This window comes from Podarcis melisellensis (genome assembly GCF_964234715.1).
Source record: "Podarcis melisellensis genome assembly, chromosome: 18".
Lineage (NCBI taxonomy): Eukaryota > Metazoa > Chordata > Lepidosauria > Squamata > Lacertidae > Podarcis > Podarcis melisellensis.
Genome location: NC_138536.1, coordinates 5,463,107 through 5,484,219, shown reverse-complemented (window position 1 = coordinate 5,484,219; position 21,113 = coordinate 5,463,107). Strand labels below are relative to the sequence as shown.

The following is a 21,113-nucleotide window of genomic DNA, read 5'->3' as shown; positions in this document are numbered from 1 at the left end:
TCTGAACATTTCTCCGATGAAAATATAGGGACGTCCCATTCCATCATAATGATTTTGCTATTTATACCCCGCCCATCCTACTGGGTTTCCCCAGTCACTCTGGGCAGCTTCCAACATATATAAAAGGTAAAGGGACACCTGACCATTAGGTCCAGTCATGGCCAACTCTGGGGTTGCGGCGCTCATCTCGCTTTATTGGCCGAGGGAGCCGGCGTACAGCTTCTGGGTCATGTGGCCAGCATGACTAAGCTGCTTCTGGTGAACCAGAGCAGCGCACGGAAACGCTGTTTACCTTCCCACCGGAGTGGTACCTATTTATCTACTTGCACTTTGACGTGCTTTTGAACTGCTAGGTTGGCAGGAGCAGGGACCGAGCAACGGGAGCTCACCCCGTCATTGCGGGGATTCGAACCGCCGACCTTCTGTTCAGCAAGTCCTAGGCTCAGTGGTTTAACTCACAGCGCCACCAGCGTCAGAAAGGAGCAAATCAGGAATATTTTAGGGAGCAGGCTAGCAGGCGGGGCCCATGACTTACATCACAGGAGCCTACACACCACAAAATACTGTTGTTGTATGTAGGCTTTATTTTATTTGTTTTTTATCTTATATTTTGGAAATGTACATCCAAGTTTTCTTCCCTTTAAATTTTTGGGGGAAGAGAGTGGGGCCCTAAGATATAGCTTGTTTAGCTTATACGTAAATCCGGTACTGCCCTGAACTCTGCAGTTTGACTGCGGAACCGTCACCCTTGGGAAAATGGTGAACTATCCTTTCTTGCAGGTTTTTAAGCAGAAGTCGGGTGGCCGTCTGGCATGGATGCTTTAGGTGAGATTCCTGCATCTCAAGGGGTTGGAATAGAGGACCTCTGGGGGTCCCATCCAAGTCTACGATTCTTCGATTCCTTTGCCAGCAGGGATAAAGTACTCATGGCGCCGTCAGGGACTGTGAATGCCCCACTAGATTTCTAACAGGGTTCTCAGCTCCTCAATCGGCTACAGTTCCCAGGACTCGCATGGCCAAGAAGCCACGATAAATTAGGCAGCTTTGAAACAAAAACCCATCATACGCTTGTCATGTGAATGCGCTTGCAATCTCACCAGCTGGGGCCGGTTTATGGGGGGGGGAGATAATCTTTATCAGGGACCCTCACATCTTCCTACCATCTGGCTGATAAGTAGGGGATAGGTCTTGGGTTATGATAGGAATTTTATGGTCTTAGATATATGGTAATGTTCGTAAGCGTACCAACCAAGCACGTACATAGATCAGCACAGGAAGACCGACCTGGAACCATTTTGATTCCTAAACTGAGCCAATGTTTTCTCTGCAAGGTCAAAGTGTCTCTTTCCTCACAAATCCTGTCTTAAGGGCACATTTAAGATATGACTAGGGTGTGAGCCTGTGACCTGGCCCAGGAACTAAGTATTTATCATTACAAAAGACTGGCCAGGCTCCCCAGGCAATCCGATCAAGTAACCTGCCAGAAAGGAGATAAACAAGGACAGGAGAAAAACAACATTCAAATTTCTGTTGTAGACCGCCTTTTCTGTGATGTAGGTGTGATGTATCTGGGGGTGGTCTTAGATTACACCCCTTCTGTGATGTATGCATGATGTTTCTGGGGGTGGTCTTGATCTACAGGGTGGCAATTTCAAAAGCCTTTATAAGGCCTTGTGTTCCATTTTTCTGGGTCCTTCCTCTCTCCTGCAAGTGAGGGGAGCACCCTGTTGCAACAGATCAATAAAGGCCAAGCCTACAGGCTGCTGTTTTGCTCCAAGTAATCCTGGTTGGTGTCTTTGTTTTTCGTCCAAGGGAGCCCTCGGATTTTTCCGTTAACAGGGGGGAAAGATAATCTTTATCGGGGACCCTCACGTCTTCCTACCGTCTGGCTGATTAGCAGGAGATAGTTCTTGGGCCATGTAAGATTAAGCAGGGGAGAAAGAGCAGCCCAAGGATATAGATAAGTGCACATTTCTCAACGGAAAGGGGGGGGGGGGAGAGTACGTTTCTTGGAGACTCTGCATCCTGACCGGAGAATGTGCAGATTGCCTGGAGCATGCAGGAAATGCAAGGACAGAGATGAGTTGGCGGAGAGACCCTTTAAGTCTCCCTCTTTTCCAGGGACAGTCCCGGATTCACAGAAGCCATCCCGGTTTCCGATTTGAAAGTCCCTCTTTTCCTTAAAAAGGTAAAGGTAAAGGGACCCCTGACCATTAGGTCCAGTCATGGCCGACTCTGGGGCTGCAGCGCTCATCTCGCTTTATTGGCTGAGGGAGCCGGCGTACAGCTTCCGGGTCATGTGGCCAGCAGGACTAAGCCGCTCCTGGCGAACCAGAGCAGCGCACGGAAACACCGTTTACCTTCCCGCCGGAGTGGTACCTATTTATCTACTTGCGCTTTGACGTGATTTCGAACTGCTAGGTTGGCAGGAGCAGGGACCGAGTAACGGGAGCTCACCCCGTCACTGGGATTCGAACCGCCGACCTTCTGATCGGCAAGTCCTAGGCTCTGTGGTTTAACCCACAGCGTCAACCCCTGGAATAGGACGTCCCTATTTTCCTCGGAGAAATCTCAGGTGGGCTCATGTTTCAGTTGCCTCCCTTTCCCTCTTCCCTGCCCAGAGTGACCACATGGCCCCGCGGCCTTTAGCTAGAAGGAAATATGGGCCTCATTCTGCTAAAGGTTCCCACACCTGCTTTAGGGAGACTTGAGGCTGGATGCGTGCCTTCCCACCTTTACGCCACACCTGTCTGCAGGGCTAACAACCTGCCTGCTAGACTTGGGCAGGCAAGCCTGCAGCTGTTTGTTCGAGGTTGTGGGTTGTTGTGTGCTTTTTGCATTTTGCTGTGTCAAGCGCGAGATGCCGCTCTGAGATTGTGTGCAGTCGCGACGTCAGAACTGCCCAGGGGTGCCAGCAGCGAGCTGGCCTTGCCAACTTGGCACGGGGAGGGTTTGTACAGTATGCTCTTCCAGAATTGGATTACAAAGGAGCTTGTCGGCTAAGTGATCGGCACAGCTGTTCAAAGAATATTAGTTACTGTAAAGGCTTTTTTCTCGATGGCCTAAGAGAACATGGAGAGGGAGCCTTCGCTAGGTGGAAACACAAAGTTGATCGCTAGGCAGCCTCTTGTCCCCCGTGGGATAGAGATCCTTCCAGGGGGGAGAGGCGGAATGAATGCCTTTTGGCCTCTGCTGTTTATTTAAAACTTTGCACTGGTCAAGACGGCCTATTCAAGGCTGATCGCGCAGGACAGTACCAGGGAGCGGGAGCTGGCAGACCGAGGGCGGGGAAATGAAGAGGGAGGGAAGAGCAGGATTTGATCTGGGATCGGACTTCGGGAAAGGCCAGTCCTCTGCAGCTAGGCCTCAGTTATCCCCCTGTGAAATGGGAGCACACCCGGAGAATGACCTGAAAATATTCACAGATGGTATTTAACTCCAAGTAGACTTGCTAAGGGGATGCAGGTGGCGCTGTGCATTAAACCACAGAGCCTAGGACTTGCCGATCAGAAGGTTGGCGGTTCGAATACCCACAATGGGGTGAGCTCCTGTTGCTCGGTCCCTGCTCCTGCCAACCTAGCAGTTCAAAAGCTCGTCAAAGTGCAAGTAGATATGCAGGAAGGTAAATGGTGTTTCCGTGCGCTGCTCTGGTTTGCCAGAAGCGGCTTAGTCCTGCTGGCCACATGACCCGGAAGCTGTGCGCCAGCTCCCTTGGCCAATAAAGTGAGATGAGCGCCGCAACCCCAGAGTCGGCCATGACTGGACCTAACATCAGGGGTCCCTTTACCTTTACCTAGGCTCGCGAAGAACAGGGGTCAGCAAACTTTTTCAGCAGGGCGCCAGTCCACTGTCCCTCAGATCTTGTGGGGGGCCGGACTATATTTTGAAAGAAAAAAATGAACGAATTCCTATGCCCCACATTTTGGACTCACAGCTCTCCATGGAGGTGCAGGTCAATTCTGTGTCCAGGGCAGTTGTCTACCAGCTCCATCTGATACGCAGGATGAGACCGTCCCTGCCCACAGACTGCCTCACCAGAGTGGTGCATGCTGTAGTTATCTCCCGCTTGGACTACTGCAATGCACTCTATGTGGGGCTACCTTTGAAGGTGACCCGGAAACTGCAACTAATCCAGAATGCAGCAGCTAGACTGGGGACTGGGAGTGGAGACCATATAACACGGGTCCTGAAAAACCTCCATTGGCTCCCAGTACGTTTACGAGCACAATTCAAAGTGAGGTCCAGCTCTGAGGGCCTCCTGGCAGTTCCCTCCCTGCGAGAAGCGAGGTTACAGGGGACCAGGCAGAGGGCCTTCTCAGTGGTGGCACCCTCCCATCAGACGTCAAGGAAATAAACAACTATCTGACTTTTAGAAGACATCTGAAGACAGCCCTGTTTAGGGAAGTTTTAATGCTTGATGTTTTAACACTTTATTAGTATTAATAATAATATTCTGTTGGGAGCCACCCAGAGTGGCTTGGGAAACCCAGCCAGATGGGTGTGGGGTATAAATATATTATTATTATTATTATTATTATTATTATTATTATTATTATTATTACTATTATTATTATTTGTCAGCTCCCCACAACCGCCCAACGGGCCACTGTAACTTGGTCAGAGATCCATGCTCAGTCTGCCAAGCATCCATTAACCAGAGAACCACCTACATCAGCATTTCCCAAATTCCTCTCCCACATGGGACTGATTGAAAATTGCTTTGGGCCTTAGGGGACCACTTAGCAAATTCTCTCTGCCTGGTACTGCACGGTGCTGAGTGCTATATGGTTTTTAATTGCATTTCAATTGCTTCTCCTTTCCTCTTCGCCACCTCTGGTCTGTGCAGCTCACCTCGCAGGTGGCTGCAGAGATCTTAGAACAGCCTGCCGTTCCGTCGCAAGACGCAAAAGAAAGAAAAATTAATATAGAAATAATAAGCGATGATGTTTAAGTGGACGGACAAGGGGATGGCATAAACCTCTTTCGTTCTTTAAGGGAAGATGTTGCTGTTATGTAAGGAGCAGGAATCGATAAAATGATAGCTGGTGGATAATGGGAATAGGAAACAAAAGTAAAAAAATCAAAAAGTTCATAATTGAATATAAGGAATGGGATGTGAATTAGAAATGAATATGGTATGTCGAAAGACGCCTGCTTCTTGGGAGAAAAGCAATGACAAACATAGACAGCTTCTTAAAAAGTAGAGACATCACCTTGCCAACAAAGGTCCGTATAGTAAAAGCCTGGCCTGGCGTGCTCTGGTCCAGGGGGTCACCAAGAGTCAGACACGACTAAATGACTCAAACTCAAAAAAGCGCCACCCCTGTTGGTTAGAGCATAATACTGCTGGTAACATCAAGGTTGCAGGTTCGATTCCCATTCTGTGATTCGAAACTCGGTCTCCTCTGTTTTGCAGCACCTTTCTCACGACCAAATCACTTCTGTGACCGAATAACACATAAAAAGGGTGTTTACAGTGTATCTAGTGCAATGCTCTATTTCAAGATAGTTGTCGTATCTCAAGGTATATACACAAAGTATCAAATGGGGTGACAGTAATAATAATGCAACAAAACGACAGCACCACAAACTGGCTTTTAAGTATAAAACCAAATTTACTAGAGTAGTAGCTAGAATAGAGATAGACTTGTAACCATTCAAGCAACAAAGGTGTCACGTGCAAAACAAAGCCTGGAGATACTGTAAACATGGAGTGGATAACATGTACAATTGTATCTTAACTAGGTACATTTGCAATAAATGTTATGCAGACTGGATAAATGAACCGTTCAACAAGTAGCGTAAGTCCAATCACAGAACGGCAACCCCAGCAATGGAAACGGTAGCAGACTGGAGAATGTGAAAAAGTTTCTTTAAGCTGATGAGATGTTATTCAACGGGTCTTGAGTTGGAAACACGAAACCGTATGCATGGATCAATCACAGGAAGGCAAATCAAAGCCACCACCCTGGTGAGAATAACGTGAGTGGGCAAAAGGAGACCTGTTCGAGTGGCGCTGTGGGTTAAACCACAGAGCCTAGGACTTGCCAATCAAAGGTCAGCGGTTCGAATCCCCGCAATGACGGGGTGAGCTCCTGTTGCTCGGTCCCTGCTCCTGCCAACCTAACAGTTTGAAAGCACGTCAAAGTGCAAGTAGATAAATAGGTACTGCTCCGGCGGGAAGGTAAATGGCATTTCCGTGCGCTGCTCTGGTTCGCCAGAAGCGGCTTAGTCCTGCTGGCCACATGACCCGGAAGCTGTACGCCGGCTCCCTCGGCCAATAAAGTGAGATGAGCGCCGCAACCCCAGAGTCGTCCGCAACTGGACCTAATGGTCAGGGGTCCTTCTACCTTTACCATTTACCTCTCCAGATATATTACAAGTTTCGCTACACGCTTCATCAGTCAATGGATTACTGAATAGTATGAAAAGAGAAGACTCCCTGGAAAAGACCCTGATGTTGGGAAAGATGGAGGGCGCAAGGAGAAGGGGACGACAGAGGACGAGATGGTGGGACAGTGTTCTTGAAGCTACCAGCATGAGTTTGACCAAACTGTGGGAGGCAGTGGAAGAGAGGAGTGCCTGGCGCGCTCTGGTCCAGGGGGTCACGAAGAGGCGGACACGACTAAACGACTAAACAACAACAACAGTTCATGTAAAATATTCAGAGATGGGTGGTATGCAGAATGAACCATGGGAGGAGGAGAAGGGAAGTCAATTGATTTAAGGTTGCTTGGATGAATATTTTGAAATGTAAATTAGAAAATAATAATAATAAATATTTAAAAAGAAAGAAAGTTAGGAACACAGAAAGCTGCCTTTTTTAATATTTTGGCAGTGTCACTTCCTGGGCCTGTCTACAGCAGTATTGCCCACACTGACTGTGTCTCTCCCAGACCTACCGGACAATTGTGGAGACTGGATCTGAGACCATTCAGTGATGGCCGTTTGTGTGCGTGTTTTAGATGCCGGACAGGAGAGTCTTAATGTGTCCATAAGCCGTAGATCTTGGCAACAGATTGCTGGGGAGGGTTTAGAATTCCCTCCTGCGGTGCACCAGATTGCCTCTTTGGCCCCTGCCGAAGCCATCCCTCTTCTAAGCAAGCTTCTGCAAAAAATCTTCATCCTATTTGACGGATCTCTCGGATTTGAATTGATTCGATGTACGTGCCATCTTAAAAAGCAGAGACATCACCTTGCCAATAAAGGTCCGTATAGTAAAAGCTCTGGTTATCCCAGTAGTGATGTAGGGAAGTGAGAGCTGGACCATCAAGAAGGCTGGTCACCGAAGAATGGATGCTTTTGAATTCTGGTGCTGGAGGAGACTCTTGAGAGTCCCATGGACTGCAAGAAGATCAAACCTCTCAATTATGAAGGAAATCAGCCCTGGGTGCTCACTGGAAGGACAGATCCTGAAGCTGAGGCTCCAAGACTTTGGCCACCTCATGAGAAGAGAAGACTCCCTGGAAAAGACCCTGATGTTGGGAAAGATGGAGGGCACAAGGAGAAGGGGACGACAGAGGACGAGATGGTGGGACAGTGTTCTCGAAGCTACCAGCATGAGTTTGACCAAACTGCGGGAGGCAGTGGAAGACAGGAGTGCCTGGCATGCTCTGGTCCAGGGGGTCACAAAGAGTCGGACACAACTAAACGACTAAACAACAACATCAACGTGCCGCTGTTGTTGTCAAAACACCGGACCTTCCAGGGTCCAGTTTTGAGACTCGCGTATAAATCCCGAGATTACTGAGCCTCTTAAAAAATATATTAAAAAGGCCACCTGTGTTTTATCCATTGGGATTGTGCAAAAGGAACTCTGCAGATACTCAGATACTATAAGGTTACCAGACGTCCCTGTTTCCCGGGAACAGTCCCCAGATTTACAAATCAGTCCCCATACAAAATCCATTGAAGTTGAAAAGTGTCCCCGGATTCATTGAAAAAAATCTGGTCACCTATGTGATTCTTATTATTCCAGCAACGTTCAGGGCCCAGCCTCAAGTGCCAAGAAGAAATCCTAGGCAACGGAGCTCCCTTAAAAACCCCACTTGCTCTCTAGGTTTCCAGTTACCGTCTGAGAGCCAGTGTGGTGTAGTGGTTAAGAGCGGTGGACTCGTAATCTGGTGAACCGGGTTCGATTCCTCACTCCTCCACATGCAGCTGCTGGGTGACCTTGGGCCAGTCACACTTCTCTGAAGTCTCTCAGCCCCACTCACCTCACCTCAGTGTTTGTTGTGGGGGAGGAAGGGAAAGGAGAATGTTAGACGCTTTGAGACTCCTGAAGGGGAGTGATAAAGTGGGGTATCAAATCCAAACTCTTCTTCTTCTCTTCTCTCTCTGCCTGATCGACCTCACAGGGTTGTTGTGAGGCCGAAATGGGAGACCAACAGATGAAGTGCGGCCTATAAATTTAACATAAATAAAAAAAATTAAAAAGGAACGCCACCTTGAGCTCCTCTGGGGGAACCTGGGATGTGAATAATTAAAACTAAAAATTCTTAATTCCACACCTTCTGGCCTTAAGGTGTCAAGAAAAATCTGTTCTACCATTTCTACTTCTAGTTAAGCATTTTTATTTATTTACTTGACGAGACAGCAGCTGTCCCCACTGGCTACTCCCATGCTTGAGCCTCTCTTAAACAGCCCTACCAAACCCTCTTTTTTATCCATTGGGGAGGGTGAAAGGCACTCTGCACAGGCTCAGAGGCCCTGTTTCATTCCCCACACCTTCCAGGGCCCCAAACTGAGTGCCCAGAATAAATCCCAGGAAACCCTTTAAAAATAAGCAAGCAAACAAACAACAGCAACGCGCACCATCATCTTCGCCATTAGGGCCGGGAGCTCTCTGCACGCGCTCAGAGGCTAGGTCAGCCAGGCGCCCTCCCCCTCGCGGGGACAATCCGACCACATTTTTTATTTTTAATTCATAACAAGCGAGCAAACCAACCAACAACAACAGGGCGCGCGCGCGTTTTTGCACTTGGGGCTGGCCGCGCTCTGCGTGCGCTCAGAGGCACGGCCAGCCAGGCGCCCTCCCCCTCGCGGGGAGAATCCGACCATATTTTTTATTTTTATTTTTATTTAATCACAAGCAAGCAAACCAACCAACAACAAGGCGCGCGCGCGCGTTTTTGCGCATGGGGCTGGCCGCGCTCTGCGTGCGCTCAGAGGCACGGCCAGCCAGGCGCCCTCCCCCTCGCGGGGAGAATCCGACCATATTTTTTATTTTTATTTTTATTTAATCACAAGCAAGCAAACCAACCAACAACAACAAGGGGCGCGCGCGCGTTTTTGCGCATGGGGCTGGCCGCGCTCTGCGCGCGCTCAGAGGCACGGCTGCTCCTGCGCCTTTCCCCGTCGCTCTCGATGATCCACAGGCTCCGCTCCTCCCTCTCGGCGCCGGAGGAGGGGGAAGCGCAGGCGGGAGGGAGGGAAGGAGGGAAAGCGAAGCGAGAGCGCCTCTGCCCGCCTCCTCCGGACTCCTCCTTCCCGGGGCCGCCCCGTCTCCCTCCACCCTGACCCGGAGCTCCGGCGAACTCCGGAGCCGACGGAAGGCGTCTCGGAGAAGCGGCGGAGACGCGCGCGCCGGAGCAGCAGGTCTGGATGCGGGCAGGGAGGGGGCTGGCGGGGGGAGTGGGCTGGGGGGGGGGGAGAGACGGAGGGTCCCCCCTCCCTGGGGAAAAGGGGCAGTGCCCAAGCAGCGCGCTCTGGAAGCGACAGCGCCCCAGGGCTGGGCATCAGCCGGCGTCGGGCGCTCCCTCCCCAAACGCCAGCTGGGCATCAGCGTTGGCACAGCCCACAATGCTGGAAGCAAGGATTCGTGGGGGGGGGGGGTTGGGGGGTTGCGCCGCCGCCGCCTCCCATCTCTCCTCCATGGGCACATCTGGGTAGCGGCGGGAGAAGGGGGCACGGCGATGGGCGCAGCAGACCCGGGCGGGGAAGATTGTCAGAAGTGAGTCAGGAAAAGAAGGAGGGTGGTTTTGGGGGGAGGGCGCCCGGGGGCATGTGAGCCAACCTCAAGGCGCCGAGGTCCCTTGACTCCCCCGGTAAAATATTTGAGGGTGTGGGCTCTACAAAGTTGATGGGCATTGCCATTCAAATAGTGGGCAGGCGCCATGTCTTGTGATTATGCGGGGCACGGCTTACCTGGGCAAACATACACCCCCCCCCCGATATTTTATTCAAGTTGGCACCCCTGCCAGGGGGTGTCTCTTGGCTGGTGGGCAACGCCGGCTCAGTGCCAAAGCTGAACTAGGACGAAGAAGGGACGCTTGTTTTGGTAGAAATTGGGTACCACCCGGTAAGGGGCACCCAGAGGGCATCCAGACAGAGCGGGCAGAAAGCTGGAAGAGACCCCCTCCCACACACAAAGGGCACCAGTGGCATCAGGTGGGCGCTGGTATCTTTGAGGCAAGAGGGAGGGTGTTGGTAGCGAATAGGCCTTATTGTAGGGCGGGCACAGTTTAGGGCGCACTCAGAGAGAGAAAAGGCCCCAATCGAGACTGGGAAGGGGCACCTAGAGGCCATCAGGACCGCCCTACATCCTGGGACATAACGGCTTGTTCTCTGTGTGGGGAAGTTGGCAGTGCCAGAGCCGTGCGCGGAGAGGGAGGGAGGAAGAAGGCAGGCTGGATTTTGCTGTTCCAAGAGACACGGCCTTGTGAGTAGTTGGCAGCTAGTCGGTTCGACAGTGCCCAGTTGGCAGGGTATCTTTTGGGGAGGGCAGGGGCCTGAAGCAGCCCGGCTCAGCCCTGGGGGCGAGGCCAGTGGGCGAAGAGGAGCAGGAGCCCCTAAGCGTGGGGCAGGCTCTCCCCGTTATTCGGCCACGTGGAAGTTGCCAGACAACCGAGGCAGAAGGGATAATAGATGGGCCCAGGATTCGCCTGGCAGTGCGCGGTTTTGGGGGCAAGCTGCAGCAAGGCCAGGGCATGCCCAGCCGTGCCAAAGATACTGCTCTGGGGAAAGGGACACGTGGGTGGTGTTTGTGGGGGCGGGGAGAGCCTCCTCCCCCCCCCAGTTGGCAGGGCTGATTCGCCGGCAGCAACCACAGTCGCCAACTTTCCCTTGCAGCTGGCCTTGCGGTGCCTGGAAAAAGAACTGGTCAAACTGCCAACCGAATAGGCTGCTGCCTGCCTAAGCTGGGCTCTCTTCTCTCTGCCTCATCCCAGTTGGGGGTGTTGCCAACTCTTTTTTGGTGCCTCTTCGGCCCTCCCCCTACGCCTTTAAGAGCTGCCTGTGCTGCAAAAGGAGGGGAAGTGTGTGTGTGTGTGTGTGTGTGTGTGTGTGTCCTTGTTTCCTTTGTAACACATGTGCCACAAAAGGCACAGGAGCAGGGCCAGGAAATGAAGTTGGCAACCCTGTAACGGGGGTTGCCAAACTGTTGAGCTCCGGCGCGCTGTTTCAGTTTTGATTTGTGTTTGTTTGAAAGGTTCTGTTACGGCTTTCAGAAATCGCTGGGTCTCAATTCCTCGCGTTATTGATTATCTTATGTTACTGATTGCATTGGACAATTAGAGCCTATTGGATTATGTGGCTTTCTGACTGTGTTGCCGTACACTTTTAGAAAAGGGGGGCATCATTAGTAGTAAAGGTAAAGGGACCCCTGACCATTAGGTCCAGTCATGGCCGACTCTAGGGTTGCGGCGCTCATCTCGCTTTACTGGCCGAGGGAGCCAGTGTACAGCTTCCGGGTCATGTGGCCAGCAGGACTAAGCCGCTTCTGGCGAACCAGAGCAGCGCACGGAAACGCCGTTTACCTTCCCGCTGGAGTGGTACCTATTTATCTACTTGCACTTTGACGTGCTTTCGAACTGCTAGGTGGGCAGGAGCAGGGATGGAGCAATGGGAGCTCACCCCGTCGCGGGGATTCGAACCGCCGACCTTCTGATCGGCAAGTCCTAGGCTCTGTGGTTTAACCCACAGCACCACTCACATAACTGGCCTTTTCGGCAGGTTGTCTTCGTCCCCCCCCCTTCCTTGCAAGGACTTCGGAGTAGTTTTAAGTTCCTCCCTCGGAACCTGACCTGGATCACAACAGCCCTTTGAGGTAGGCTGAGCACAGATATATAACAAGGGGCCACCAACAAGAAGGCTTGGGGGATTTTTGGCAGGGAAGTGGTGACAGTACAGATGCTTTTAAAATCATGTTGTTGTTTTTTGGAGAGGCCTTTCTCTCTCGTAACACTAGAAGTGAAGCTCAGTGTTGCAAAGATTCAGGACGGACAAACAAAAAAATCCTCCATCATGCAGAGTTAGACTATGGAACTCCCTGCCACAGTAGCCATCAACTGGGGTGGCTTTGAAAGAGGATTGGGCAATTTCAAGGATTGGGCTATTGATGGCTGCTAGCCAGGGCGGCCCTGCTCTGCTTCCAAGGCTGGAGACAGATTTGGAAGGGTCCACAGGGTGTCATCTAGTCCAACCCCCTGCAATGCAGGAATCTTTCACCCAACTCAGAACTCGAACCGAGGACCTTGAGATTGCGAGTCTCGTGCTCTGCCCAGTGAGCTATGGTTCTGAATGCTGGTTGATGGTGGGGATCTTGCACTCAGATCCCGCTTGCCCGCTGCCCATCTTGATTGCCTCTGAGCATCCGCAGAGTGCCTTTTGTCGTCTGCACCGCCACACACCTGGGATTATGAGGAAATCGTGCAGGACATCAGGTAACCTTTCCAGGCAGCCTTGAACCCTCACCTCTCTTCTTTGAGGGGGTGTACGAGGGGTAAGACTAAAACACCTGTCAGTCCCAGAACCACGCTGAATTCTTGGCTTGATTCCTCCACAAGAGATTTAGCTGCTAGAGAGTTTGGCCACTCTCCCTCTGCCCTATACATAGAAATATGGGGAAGATTCACTGATTCCCTTCTGCCGTTTTAAAAAACGACCGCCTCTTCCCATATGAACCTACCCGGACCCTGAGATCATCTTCTGAGGCTCTCCTTCATGTGCCCCCTCCTCGAGAGGTCTGGAGGGTGGCAACATGAGAACGGGGCCTTCTCTGCAGTGGCTCCCTGTTTGTGGGATGCTCTCCCCAGGGAAGTTCGCCTGGCGCCTTCATTACACACCTTTAAGCACCAGGCAAAAGCGTTCCTTTTTAACCAGGCCTTTGGTTGATCTGTTTGACACCCTATACCCTTTTAAAATGTGGCTTTTTTTGGTGTGTGTGTGTTATTGGATTGTTGTCTTTATTCAGATTACCGTATTTTTTGCTCCATAAGACTCACTTTTTCCCTCTTAAAAATTAAGGGGAAATGTGTGTGCGTCTTATAGAGCGAATGCAGGCTGCGCAGCTATCCCAGAAGCCAGAACAGCAAGAGGGATCGCTGCTTTCACTGCGCAGCGATCCCTCTTGCTGTTCTGGCTTCTGAGATTCAGAATATTTTTTTTCTTGTTTTCCTCCTCCAAAAACAAGTGCGTCTTGTGGTCTGGTGCGTCTTATAGAGCAAAAAATACGGTATATATATATATATATATATATATATATATATATATATATATTGTGATCTTTTCTGTGAACTGACCTGAGACCTCCGGGCATAGGCTGGTATATAAACTCTAATAATAATAATAATAATAATAATAATAATAATGCTGCCATTAATTTTTGTTAGGACAGAAGTCAAAGTCCATCCATTAGGACAGCCTTTCTCGACCTGTGGGTCCCCAGATGTTGTTGGACTACAACTCCCATCACCCCTAGCTAGCAAGGCCAGAGCTCAGGGATGATGGGAGTTGTAGTCCGACAACACCTCCCACAGGTTGAGAACCACTGTGTTAGGCTGTATCTGACTAAAACATACGCAGAGCAGACCTTTGATTAACGTGCCGTAGGCTGGGCACATCTAAAGCATGCAAGGACCTCCTGGGAACTGTAGTTTGACCGCCACAGTGCTACAATTCCCAGCACCAAACTTCAGTTACCAGTATTCTTTTTTTTTTTTTAAGGGAAGGGGGCAGAAATGTGCTTTATAGTGTCCGTGCAGCGGTTTGTCAAATACAAACCAGTGTCTGACTGGCAGAACTCATAAGGGTTTCAGCAAAGAGAGTTCCCCTTGTCATCTGCTTATGCCTTATGAGGAACGGTCGAAGGAGCTGGGTACTTTTAGCCCAGAGAGGAGCTAGAATCAAAAAGTGTAGAGAGGGGTCCCCAGCGGTCATCTAGTCCAACCCTCTGCAATGTGAGAATCTCTGCTCAAGCATCCCTGACAGCTGACCACCCAGCTTAAAAACCTCCAAGGAAGGAGAGCCCTTTTAATTTTTTTCCTTTTCCTTTTCCCAAATTTTTTATTAGTTTTCACAATATTATAAACAAACAAGCACAAGGATGGGCACAATGAAGGCTCATCAGAATGCAGATTTGGCAAGAGGTTGTTGTTGTTTAGTCGTTTAGTCGTGTCCGCCTCTTCATGACCCCCTGGACCAGAGCACGCCAGGCACTCCTGTCTTCCACTGCCTCCCGCAGTTTGGTCAAACTCATGCTGGTCGCTTCGAGAACACTGTCCAACCATCTCGTCCTCCGTCGTCCCCTTCTCCTTGTGCCCTCCATCTTCCCCAGCATCAGGGTCTTTTCCAGGGAGTCTTCTCTTCTCATGAGGTGGCCAAAGTCTTGGAGCCTCAGCTTCAGGATCTGTCCTTCCATTGAGCTCTCAGGGCTGAGTTCCTTCCGAATGGAGAGATTGGATCTTCTTGCAGTCCATGGGACTCTCAAGAGTCTCCTCCAGCACCAGAATTCAAAAGCATCCATTCTTCGGCGATCAGCCTTCTTTGTGGTCCAGCTTTCACTTCCATACATCACTACTGGGAAAACCATAGCTTTAACTATACGGACCTTTGTTGGCAAGCTGATGTCTCTGCTTTTTAAGATGCTGTCTAGGTTTGTCATTGCTTTTCTCCCAAGAAGCAGGTGTCTTTTAATTTTGTGGCTGGGTCTTGGATTCGAGTCCCACTCTGGGCAAGAGATTCCTGCATAGAAGCGGGTTAGACTAGATGACTCTAGAGGGCCCTTCCAACTCTACAGTTCTATGATATTGGAACCAGAAAAATGAGAAACGTGGACAGCCCCAAAGTGAGAGATGGGCTGTCAAAGTGCTGCAAAGTGCCAAAGATTTCAGACCTTCCAAATGTCCATATTTTCCAGTGACAGTCCCGGATTTATAGATAATAATAACATTTATTTTCCCCGCACATCAGGCTGGGTTTCCCCAGCCACTGTGGGTGGCTCCCAACAGAATATTAAAAACACGATAAAACGTCAAACATTAAAAGCTTCCCCAAACAGGGCTGCCTTCAGATGTCTTCTAAAAGTCAGATAGTGGTTTATTTCCTTGGCATCTGATGGGAGGGTGTTCTGCAGGGAGGGAGCCACCACCGAGAAGGCCCTCTGCCTGGTTCCCTGTAGCCTCACTTCTCGCAGGGAGGGAACTGCCAGAAGGCCCTCGGAGCTGGACTTCTGTGTCTGGGATGGACAATGGGGGTAGGGAGGCTCCTTCAGGTATACTGGGCTGAGGCCGTTAAGGGCTTTCAATTCCTGTGGTGTCCCCCTTTCCCTTGTGCTTATTTTCCTTAATGGTTCATCCAGCCGTGCCTTCATGTCTAGCAGCCATTGACGGAGTGTGTACTCAGCTCCTTTGCAGGCTTCTCACTGGTGAATCTGGCAGCCCACTACCAGGAGAAGATTCTGGACCTCGTAGATTTTCGTGCTGACCCAGCAGGGTCTTGGGTTCTTATGATCAGTGAATGCTCTGACTCAGAAGAAGAAACTTCCCTATATTCCAGAATCGCAGTCAGTGCATTCTCCCCAGATGACTCACTCTGATTGCACATTTCATATCCTAAACCCCTTCTCGGATTAAAATAGGGATGTCCTATTCCATAACAGATGTGGGTGGCGCTGTGGGTTAAACCACAGAGCCTAGGGCTTGCCAATCAGAAGGTAGGCGGTTCGAATCCCCACAATGACCGGGTGAGCTCCCGATGCTCGGTCCTTGCTCCTGCCCAGCTAGCAGTTCGAAAGCATGCTGGTGCAAGTAGATAAATAGGTCCCGCTCTGGCGGGAAGGTAAACGGCGTTTCCATGCGCTGCTCTGGTTCGCCAGAAGCGGCTTCGTCATGCAGGCCACATGACCCAGAAGCTGTATGCCGGCTCCCTTTACCTTTACCTTTATTCAATAATAATAATAATAATAATAATAATAATAATATTTATACACCCCCTCATCTGACTGAGTTGCCCCAGGCACCCTGAGCAGCTTCCAACCTATATAAAAACTTAAAGGTAAAGGGACCCCTGACCATTAGGTCCAGTCGTGGCCGACTCTGGGGTTGCGGCGCTCATCTCGCTTTATGGCCGAGGGAGCCGGCGTACAGCTTCTGGGTCATGTGGCCAGCAGGACTAAGCCGCATCTGGCGAACCAGAGCAGTGCACGGAAATGCCGTTTACCTTCCCGCCAGAGTGGTGCCTATTTATCTACTTGCACTTTGACGTGCTTTCGAACTGCTAGGTTGGCAGGAGAAGGGACTGAGCAACAGGCGCTCACCCCGTCATTGCGGGGATTCGAACCACCGACCTTCTGATCGGCAAGTCCTAGGCTCTGTGGTTTAACCCACAGGACCACCCGCATCCCTTCCTTTATCTTTATTCTATAATAATAATAATAATAACAACAACAATAATTATACTCCCCTCATCTGACTGGGTTGCCCCAGGTACCCTGGGCAGCTTCCAACATATATAAAAACATAATAAAACATTTATTTATTTTCTTTAAAAACTTCCCCGTACAGGGCTGCCTTCAGGTGTCTTCTAAAGGTTGTATAGTTACATCTCAGGGCTCACCTAACTCCGTACCCTCCCAACATTTCTCTGAGGAAAATAGCGAAAGCAAGACGCTCCTGGATCAAATTAGAAAGTGGGACGGCTTCTGTTAACCCAGGGCTGCCCCTGGAAAATAGGGACCCTTGGAGGATCTGTGGGACTTGATTTGAACTCGCGCCTTCCGGCTTCTTGAACCTTGCAAAGGTGTGGGAGTGTCCACCGTGGTCCCTCGGTAATGCGCGAAGCGCGTGCCCTCTGCGCATGCCCTGAGGCTCCCTCCTCTACACTCCCTCTCTGTGATGTTGCAGGAAGCAGTGGGACTCGTGCCGAAATATAATCCGAGCACTCCCTCTGTCATTACTTCTGCATCTTCTTCCCCGGAACACGTTCCAGCTTGTTGCCCTATTTTCTTTCTAAAAAATGTTTTATTCAGAGGTCCTTTAGATGCGAGAGAACACCGTGTGGTGATGTGCAGATAAACCCACTCCTTCTGTGCCGCTTGCTTCATGTGCTTAAAGCTACAATTTCCCACTGATCTCCGTGGAGCTTATTTCTATGCGCACAAACGACACAGTGTGAAACGCTTCCGCTCCACCCACTAGGCCTCACTGCAGTGCTCGCATGGGGAAATTTCTATTAGCCCGAGGGCTGCTCTTCCTCCTAGGCCTCTTTCCAGCGGCCACATGCTAGCAGCAGGCGGATCAAAAGTGCGAGGAACAACGAACGAAACATTTGTCCTAAAAAAAGGATCCTGGGTTTATCAAGTTCTTTCAGGAGCTCACAACACCTCCGCTGTTTTGAGATGTGTTTCTGCGTTGAGCAAGGCAGTTTTGCATGCTGAGAACAACAACACGAAGAAACTGAGGAGGAGGGTGAATTATAAACGCCAACTCCTCGAAAGATTCCATCAACGGCGTCTCCCAAAAATTTCACGCAGGCGGACAGGCGAACGAATGCCGGAAGAAGCAAAGATCGCTAGTGTGGAAGCGACGCTTCTTCAACATCAACTTCATTGGACCGGTCATGTTGTGCAGATGCCTGACTATTGTCTTCCGAAGCAACTCCTCTATTCCCAATTTAGGAACGGAAAGCGTAATGCTGGTGGCCAACAAAAGAGGTTCAAAGACTCTCTCAAAGCAAGTCTTTAAAAATGAAGTATAAACACCAATAACTGGGAAACACTGGCCTGCGAGCGCTCCAATTGGAGAACAGCCTTTTCCAAAGGTGTCATGGACTTTGAAGATACTCGAACTCAGGACGAGAGGGAGAAATGTGCTAAGAGGAAGGCATGCTTGGCAAACCCTCACCGGGATCAACTCCCTCCCGGAAACCAATGTCCCCACTGTGGAAGGACCTGAGGATCCAGAATCGGCCTCCACAGTCACTTATGGACTCACTGTTAAAACCGTGTTTATGAATGACAATCTTACTCAGCGACGAGGGATTGCCAAAGAGAAGAGATATTTATCCCTTGCCTCATGCTTCTGGGTTGTAGCAATTAAAAATCCACCATTAAAAGCTGATTGCCATCACAGCGACTGGGCACATCTTGTATATCATCGGTGTCGCAAGCCAGAGTTAAGACGCGAAAGAAACCATCTGATTCAGTTTCCCCAGCCACTCTGTCTGGGTGGCTACCAACAGAGATATAAACACAAGGAAACATTAAGCATTACATAAACTATACAGGGCTGCCTTCAGATGTCTTCTAAAGGTTCTGTTTCTATACTGTATAAAATAAAATGAGACCAAATGGAATCAAATCCCCACCTCGCCTTCAAGGGCAGCCCCACATAAATTTCATTGCAGTAGCACAGTTTGGAAGTTGCCTGAGAATGAGTCCTAAAGTGTCTGGAGGTAGTTGGAGGATGGATGGCGGCTAACAGATTGAGGTTGAATCCTGACAAGACAAAAGCACTGTTCTGGGGGGACAGGGGGCGGGCAGGTATGGGGGACTCCCTGGTCCTGAATGGGGTAACCGTATCCCCAAAGGACCAGGTGCGCAGCCTGGGAGTCATTTTGGACTCACAGCTGTCCATGGAGGCGCAGGTCAATTCTGTGTCCAGGGCAGCTCCATCTGGTACACAGGCTGAGACCCTACCTGCCCCCAGACTGTCTGGCCAGAGTGGTGCATGCTGTGGTTATCTCCTGCTTGGACTACTTCAACGCGCTCTCTGTGGGGCTACCTTTGAAGGTGACCCAGAAACTACAACAACCTAGACTGGTCACTGGGAGCGGCCGCCAAGACCTGAAAGACCTACATTGGCTCCCAGGACGTTTCCGAGCACAGTTCAAAGTCTTGGTGCTGACCTTGAAAGCCGTAAACGGTCTCTGCAAAGTATCTCTGAAGGAGCGTCTCCATCCCCATTGTCCAGCCCGGACACTGAGGTCCAGCTCCGAGGACCTTCTGGCGGTTCCCTCCCTGAGAGAAGTGAGGTTACCGGAAGGAGGCAAAGGGCCTTCTCGGTGGTGGTGCCCACCCTGTGTTGATGTCAAGGAAATAAACAACAACCTGACTTTAAAAAAGACATCTGGAGGCAGCCCTGTTTAGGGAAGTTTTTAACATTTAATTTTTTGTTGTGTTTTAATATCTTGTTGGAAACTGCCCAGAGTAGCTGGGGAGACCCAGCCAGATGGGCAGAGTATAAGTAATAACATTATTATTATAATTATTATTAGGGCCGTAGATGGAAGTAAGGACTCCTAAAGCCACACACAGAGGCCACTTAAGCCTCGAGGCCCTGCTCCAACTCCTATTATTCCTTAAAAACAAAGGAACAGCATGGCCAGAGTACCAGACAAAGGACCAGCCGCTGATCTAATATTTAGACAGCGGCGAAAATGTACACAGGATTCCCGGTGCTGTGAGCTGGCCGCTATCAAGCCAGGGGAGTTGCGTACAGAGACGCCACTAGGAAAGGAGAAGGTTTTGTTGTTTATTTCAGTATTATTTCCCACTGGGCAAGATGAGAGGCTGCTTCTCAGTTCCACTTGCTGATAAGGAAACACTTTGGATTCCGGAGAGCTTAGGAGAGGCAAGGGGAGAGGGAAAGGGGGAAAGATAAACAGTGTGCCTTGACATAAACCTCGAGAAATGCATGCCCTCCATCATTTCTCCGTTGAAAATAGGGACATCCTATTTAATAATAGGGACACGGGTGGCGCTGTGGGTTAAACCACAGAGCCTAGGACTTCCCGATCAGAAGATCGGCGGTTCGAATCCCCGCCACGGGGTGAGCTCCCGTTGCTCAGTCCCAGCTCCTGCCAACCTAGCAGTTCGAAAGCACGTCAAAGTGCAAGTAGATATATAGGTACCACTCTGGCGGGAAGGTAAACAGATTTCCGTGCGCTGCTCTGGTTCGCCAGAAGCGGCTTAGTCCTGCTGGCCACATGACCCGGAAGCTGTACGCCGGCTCCCTCGGCCAGTAAAGCGAGATGAGCGCCGCAACCCCAGAGTCGGTCACGACTGGACCTAATGGTCAGGGGTCCCTTTACCTTTTACTATTTAATAATCACAGTCATAATCATAATACCCATATGAGTTCGTTGCCCCTGCCACTCTGGGAAGCATCCAGCATAAATTAAAACATAATAGACCTTTAAAAGCTTCCCTGCGCAGGGCGGCTCTCAGATGTCTTCTAAAGGCTGTAGAGTTCCTTATCTCCTTGGCTCAGGGCTTGCATAACTTCATCCCCTCCAACATTCCTCTGATGAAAATAGAGACGTCCTAAGGAAAAGCAGGACATTCCAGGAGCAAATCAGAAACCGGGACAGCTTTTGTAAACCCGGAACTGTCCCAGGAAAAAAAGCTCACTTGGAGGGTTTGGGTGTGGAGACGCTCCTTCAGGTCTACTGGGCCTAGGCCATTTAGGGCTTTCAAGGTCAGCACCAATGCTTTGAATTGTGCTCGGAAACATACTGGGAGCCAGTGTAGGTCTTTCAAGACCGGTGTTATATGGTCTCGGCGGCCGCTCCCAGTCGCCAGTCTAGCTGCCGCGTTCTGGATTAGTTGTAGTTTCCGGGTCACCTTCAAAGGTAGCCCCACGGAGAGTGCATGGCAGTAGTCCAAGCGGGAGATAACCAGGGCATGGACCACTCTGGCCAGACAGTCTGCGGTCAGGGAGGGTCTCAGCTGAGTTTGGTTGTCCACAATGTCTCTTCCTGGCCTTCCGTGGCCCAACGACGAACGACGTCTTTCACACTAGTAACCCTTCTCTCTCGTGCGTTGCCCTGCAAAGGGATTAGATTCCAGTGTTGTCTTTGGCAAAGGGTTGTCTTTCCTGTCGCTTTCGGCCGCCCAG

The 21,113-nt window shown here is 50.4% G+C and overlaps 1 protein-coding gene across 2 annotated transcripts in view; it reads left to right on the top strand.

Annotated features, from left to right (window-relative positions):
* The window catches only part of CERS4 (ceramide synthase 4), a 108,159-nt gene that overhangs the window by 13,132 nt on the left and 73,914 nt on the right, over nt 1-21,113 (top strand). Inside the window, exon 1 of one of the 2 annotated variants that reach the window (XM_081895747.1) lies at nt 9,449-9,597. The exons of the other annotated variant lie outside the window; for it this stretch is intronic. The gene's annotated coding sequence lies outside the window, so the exon portion shown is untranslated. Of the gene's footprint in view, nt 1-9,448; nt 9,598-21,113 lie in introns of those variants that run through there. 2 annotated transcript variants of the gene reach the window in all.